Genomic DNA, 6,319 nt, shown 5'->3' with positions numbered 1-6,319 from the left:
GGGCTGCAGGCAGCCTCCAGCAGCTGATGGCGGGGTGCAGGAGCTGCAACCAGCCTCCAGCTGGTGATGGCGGGGTGGAGGAGCAGCAGCCAGCCTCCAGCAGCCAGCCTCCAGCTGCTGATGGCGGGGTGGAGGAACAGAAGCCTCCAGCAGCTGATGGCAGGGTGCAGGAGCAGCAGCCAGCCTCCAGCTGGTGATGGCGGGGTGGAGGAGCTGAAACCTGGGTCGGACCTGGTCTGCAGCAGGGCCCATTACCACTCAGAAGCTGATGGCAGTGTGTGTTTAGGTCCCTGCGGGGTGGATGAGCTGAAACCTGGGTCAGACTTGGTGTGCAGCAGGGCTCAGCACCCTCCAGAAGCCGATGACAGTGTGTCTTTAACTCCCTGCCTGGTGGGAGAGCTGAAAGCTGGGTCGGACCTGGTCTTTAGCAGAGCTCAGCAGCCTCCAGAAGCTGATGGCAGTGTGTGTTTCATCCCCTGCGGGGTGGGAGAGCTGAAACGTGGGTCGGACCTGGTCTGCAGCAGGGCCCATCACCATCCAGAAGCTGACGGCGGTGTGTGTTTAAGTCCCTGCGGGGTGGGAGAGCCATAACCTGGGTCGGACCTGGTCTGCAGCAGAGCTCAGCAGCCTCCAGAACCTGATGGCAGTGTGTCTTTAATCCACTGCGGGGTGCAGGAGCTGAAACCTGGGTCGGACCTGGTCTGCAGCAGGGCTCAGCAGCCAGCAGAAGGTGACGGCAGTGTGTGTTTAGTTCCCTGCGGGGTGCAGGAGCTGAAACCTGGGTCGGACCTGGTCTGCAGCAGAGCTCAGCAGCCAGCAGAAGGTGATGGCAGTGTGTGTTTAAGTCCCTGCCTGGTGGGAGAGCTGAAACCTGGGTCGGACCTGGTCTATAGAAGAGCTCAGCAGCCTCCAGAAGCTGATGGCAGTGTGTGTGTTTTGGTCCCTGCGGGGTGCAGGAGCAGGAACCCGGGTCGGACCTGGTCTATAGCGGAGCTCAGCAGCCTCCAGCAGCTGATGGCAGTGTGTGTTTAATTCCCTGCCTGGTGGGAGAGCTGTAACCCGGGTCGGACTTGGTCTGCAGCAGGGCCCATCACCATCCAGAAGCTGATGGCAGTGTGTCTTTAATTCCCTGCGGGGTGGAGGAGCAGAAACCTGGGTCGGACCTGGTCTATAGCAGAGCTCAGCAGCCTCCAGAAGCTGATGGCAGTGTGTGTTCAAGTCCCTGCGGGGTGGGAGAGCTGAAACCTGGGTCGGACCTGGTCTATAGAAGAGCTCAGCAGCCTCCAGCAGCTGATGGCAGTGTGTGTTTAAGTCCCTGCGGGGTGGGAGAGCTATATCCCGGGTCGGACCTGGTCTATAGCAGAGCTCAGCAGCCTCCAGCAGCTGATGGCAGTGTGTGTTTAAGTCCCTGCGGGGTGGGAGAGCTGAAACCTCGGTCGGACCTGGTCTATGGCAGAGCTCAGCAGCCTCCAGAAGCTGATGGCAGCGTGCCTCTAAGTCCCTGCCTGGTGGGAGAGCTGAAACCTGGGTCGGACATGGTCTGCAGCAGGGCTCGGCAGCCTCCAGCAGCTGATGGCAGTGTGTCTTTAAGTCCCTGCCTGGTGGGAGAGCTGAAACCTGGGTCGGACCTGGTCTATAGCAGAGCTCAGCAGCCTCCAGCAGCTGATGGCAGTGTGTGTTTAAGTCCCTGCCTGGTGTGAGAGCTGAAACCTGGGTCGGACCTGGTCTATAGAAGAGCTCAGCAGCCTCCAGCAGCTGATGGCAGTGTGTCTTTAAGTCACTGCCTGGTGGGAGAGCTGAAACCTGGGTCGGACCTGGTCTATAGTAGAGCTCAGCAGCCTCCAGCAGCTGATTGCAGTGTGTGTTTAAGTCCCTGCCTGGTGGGAGAGCTGATATCCGGGTCGGACCTGGTCCACAGCAGGGCCCATCACCCTCCAGAAGCTGGTGGCAGTGTGTGTTTAAGTCCCTGCGGGGTGCAGGAGCAGAAACCTGGGTGGGACCTGGTCTGCAGCAGAGCTCGGCAGCCTCCAGCAGCTGATGGCAGTGAGTGTTTAAGTCCCTGCGGGGTGGGAGAGCTATATCCCGGGTCAGACCTGGTCTAAAGCAGGGCCCATCACCCTCCAGAAGCTGGTGGCAGTGTGTGTTTAAGTCCCTGCGGGGTGGAGGAGCAGAAACCTGGGTCGGACCCGGTCTACAGCAGAGCTCAGCAGCCCCCAGAAGCTGATGGCAGTGTGTGTGTGTGTGTGTGTGTTTAAGTCTCTGCCTGGTTGGAGAGCCGATACCTGGGTCGGACCTGGTCTGCAGCAGGGCTCAGCAGCCTCCAGAAGCTGATGGCAGTGTGTCTTTCATTCCCTGCGGGGTGCAGGAGCAGAAACCTGGGTCGGACCTGGTCTATAGCGGAGCTCAGCAGCCTCCAGCAGCTGATGGCAGTGTGTGTGTTAAAGACCCTGCGGGGTGGGAGAGCTGAAACCTGGGTCGGACCTGGTCTGCAGCAGGGCTCAGCAGCCCCCAGAAGCTGATGGCTGTGTGTGTTTAAGTCCCTGCGGGGTGGGAGAGCTGAAACCTGGGTCGGACCTGGCCCGCAGCAGGGCCCATCACCCTCCAGAAGCTGATGGCGGTGTGGGTTTAAGTCCCTGCGGGGTTGAGGAGCTGAAACCTGGGTCGGACCTGGTCTGCAGCAGGGCCCATCACCATCCAGAAGCTGATGGCTGTGTGTGTTTAAGTCCCAGGGGGGTGGGAGAGCCATAACCTGGGTCGGACCTGGTCTGCAGCAGGGCTCAGCAGCCTCCAGTTGCAGATGGCAGTGTGTGTTTAGTTCCCTGCGGGGTGCAGGAGCTGAAACCTGGGTCGGACCTGGTCTATAGCAGAGCTCAGCAGCCTCCAGAAGCTGATGGCAGTGTGTCTTCAATTCCCTGCGGGGTGCAGGAGCTGATACCTGGGTCGGACCTGGTCTGCAGCAGGGCCCATCACCATCCAGACGCTGATGGCAGTGTGTGTTTAAGTCCTAGTGGGCTGCAGGAGCTGAAACCTGGGTCGGACCTGCTCTATAGTAGAGCTCAGCAGCCTCCAGAAGCTGATGGCAGTGTGTCTTTAAGTCCCTGCGGGGTGGGATAGCTGAAACCTGGGTCGGACCTGGTCTGCAGCAGGGCCCATCACCATCCAGACGCTGATGGCAGTGTGTGTTTAAGTCCTAGTGGGCTGCAGGAGCTGAAACCTGGGTCGGACCTGCTCTATAGTAGAGCTCAGCAGCCTCCAGAAGCTGATGGCAGTGTGTCTTTAAGTCCCTGCGGGGTGGGATAGCTGAAACCTGGGTCGGACCTGGTCTGCAGCAGGGCCCATCACCCTCCAGAAGCTGTTGGCAGTGTGTCTTCCATTCCTAGTGGGGCAGGGGAGCAAAGACCTGGGCAGAGGAGCGCCTGTCTGCATCCGATCCGGCCCCTCAGCAGCCCGCCGTGAGCCTTAGAGAACCCCCCCCCCCCCCCAGCGGGCTCCAGGAACCGGGCCCTGCGTCGGACCCAGCTCAGTAAGGCCCTCCCTCGGGCCCTGCAGCAGGTGGCCCCGTCTATGCAGTCGAAAACCCCGCGAAAATCGGTGTAGAAACGCCCGAGAGGCGTGGTGCGGTTCCCCCGGCCGGTACCGGGTCCGGACCGGTCCGGAAGTCCACCCAGAACACTGCCTGGGGCTTCTGGGCGGCTCCCCAGGCGCAGGCAGTCGAAAACCGCGTGAAAATCGGTTCAGAATTGACAAAACGGCGACCTCGTCGCTCCAAAAACTAAGTCCAAACTAAGCCTTTCGCTTATCGCTTAACGCTTAAGGCGGTCGGCCTTATGGCCAGTAAATGAAAAGTGCCTGCGCCCCTGGAGGTTTTGGAAGGTGCGAGCGATGACCATGCTCGGGTTAGTAGGTGAGGCCATCGGAAAACCAGCGTGAGTTGGCGGGTTTGGGTGGCAATCTATTCCAGGCAGAGTCGACTATCTCTGGGCATCAATTTTGGGATTTTTCCGGCTCTGGTTCTGGGAGAAACGCAGGGGCAAAGTGCACGAGCCGCGGCCGATTTTGGTGGCCTGTCCCTGGGCACAAAGTCTGAGGAGTGTGGGCCTGGTTCTCCGAAAAATACCAGTCTGCTGGAGCTCACTCCCATGGCTCCAGGGGGCACGGCACACCCCCCGGTAGCCGACCAAAGTGCTCTACTCGGGCCAGACTCGGACCCACGACCCGGGGTGAGAACCACAACTACTGGTCATCCTTTTGACCTCCAGGGGGCGCGGCAGAGCCTCCCCAGTCCGACGCAAGTGCCCCACTTGGGCCATACTCAGACCCACGGCCCGGGGCGAGAACCACAACTACTGGTCATCCTTTAGACCTCCAGGGGGCCCGGCACAGCCTCCCTAGACCGACACAAGTGCTCCACTTGGGCTGTACTCTGACCCAAGTCCCGGTGCGAGAACCACAACTACTGGTCATCCTTTAGACCTCCAGGGGGCCCGGCACAGCCTCCCTAGGCCGACACAAGTGCTCCACTTGGGCTATACTCTGACCCAAGTCCCGGGGCGAGAACCACAACTACTGGTCATCCTTTTGACCTCATGGTCATCCTTTAGATCTCCAGGGGGCCCGGCACAGCCTCCCTAGGCCGACACAAGTGCTCCACTTGGGCTATACTCTGACCCAAGTCCCGGGGCGAGAACCACAACTACTGGTCATCCTTTAGACCTCCAGGGGGCACGGCACACCCCCCGGTAGCCGACCAAAGTGCTCTACTCGGGCCAGACTCGGACCCACGACCCGGGGTGAGAACCACAACTACTGGTCATCCTTTAGACCTCCAGGGGGCCCGGCACAGCCTCCCTAGTCCGACACAAGTGCTCCACTTGGGCTATACTCTGACCCAAGTCCCGGGGCGAGAACCACAACTACTGGTCATCCTTTAGACCTCCAGGGGGACCGGCACAGCCTCCCTAGACCGACACAAGTGCACCACTTGGGCCATACTCTGACCCAAGTCCCGGGGCGAGAACCACAACTACTGGTCATCCTTTTGACCTCATGGTCATCCTTTAGACCTCAAGGGGGCACGGCAGAGCCTCCCTAGTCCGACACAAGTGTCCCACTTGGGCTATACTATGACCCAAGTCCCGGGGCGAGAACCACAACTACTGGTCATCCTTTAGACCTCAAGGGGGCACGGCAGAGCCTCCCTAGTCCGACACAAGTGTCCCACTTGGGCCATACTCAGACCCACGGCCCGGGGCGAGAACCACAACTACTGGTCATCCTTTAGACCTCCAGGGGGCCCGGCACAGCCTCCCTAGTCCGACGCAAGTGCTCCACTTGGGCTGTACTCTGACCCAAGTCCCGGGGCGAGAACCACAACTAATGGTCATCCTTTAGACCTCCAGGGGGCACGGCACAGCCTCCCTAGTCCGACACAAGTGCTCCACTTGGGCTATACTCTGACCCAAGTCCCGGGGCGAGAACCACAACTACTGGTCATCCTTTAGACCTCCAGGGGGCACGGCAGAGCCTCCCTAGTCCGACACAAGTGTCCCACTTGGGCTATTCTCTGACCCAAGTCCCGGGGCGAGAACCACAACTACTGGTCATCCTTTAGACCTCCAGGGGGCACGACACAGCCTCCCTAGTCCGACCCAAGTGCTCCACTTGGGCTATACTATGACCCAAGTCCCGGGGCGAGAACCACAACTACTGGTCATCCTTTAGACCTCCAGGGGGCACGGCACAGCCTCCCTAGTCCGACACAAGTGCTCCACTTGGGCTATACTCTGACCCAAGTCCCGGGGCGAGAACCACAACTACTGGTCATCCTTTAGACCTCCAGGGGGCACGGCACAGCCTCCCTAGTCCGACACAAGTGCTCCACTTGGGCTATACTCTGACCCAAGTCCCGGGGCGAGAACCACAACTACTGGTCATCCTTTTGACCTCATGGTCATCCTTTAGACCTCCAGGGGGCCCGGCACAGCCTCCCTAGGCCGACACAAGTGCTCCACTTGGGCTATACTCTGACCCAAGTCCCGGGGCGAGAACCACAACTACTGGTCATCCTTTAGACCTCCAGGGGGCACGGCACAGCCTCCCTAGTCCGACACAAGTGCTCCACTTGGGCTATACTCTGACCCAAGTCCCGGGGCGAGAACCACAACTACTGGTCATCCTTTTGACCTCATGGTCATCCTTTAGACCTCCAGGGGGCCCGGCACAGCCTCCCTAGACCGACACAAGTGCTCCACTTGGGCTGTACTCTGACCCAAGTCCCGGTGCGAGAACCACAACTACTGGTCATCCTTTAGACCTCCAG

The sequence above is a fragment of the Nothobranchius furzeri genome, unplaced genomic scaffold (genome assembly GCF_043380555.1).
Source record: "Nothobranchius furzeri strain GRZ-AD unplaced genomic scaffold, NfurGRZ-RIMD1 Scf094, whole genome shotgun sequence".
In the NCBI taxonomy this organism is placed as follows: domain Eukaryota; kingdom Metazoa; phylum Chordata; class Actinopteri; order Cyprinodontiformes; family Nothobranchiidae; genus Nothobranchius; species Nothobranchius furzeri.
The sequence above is the reverse complement of the archived record's forward strand: the minus strand, read 5'-3'. Positions refer to the sequence as shown.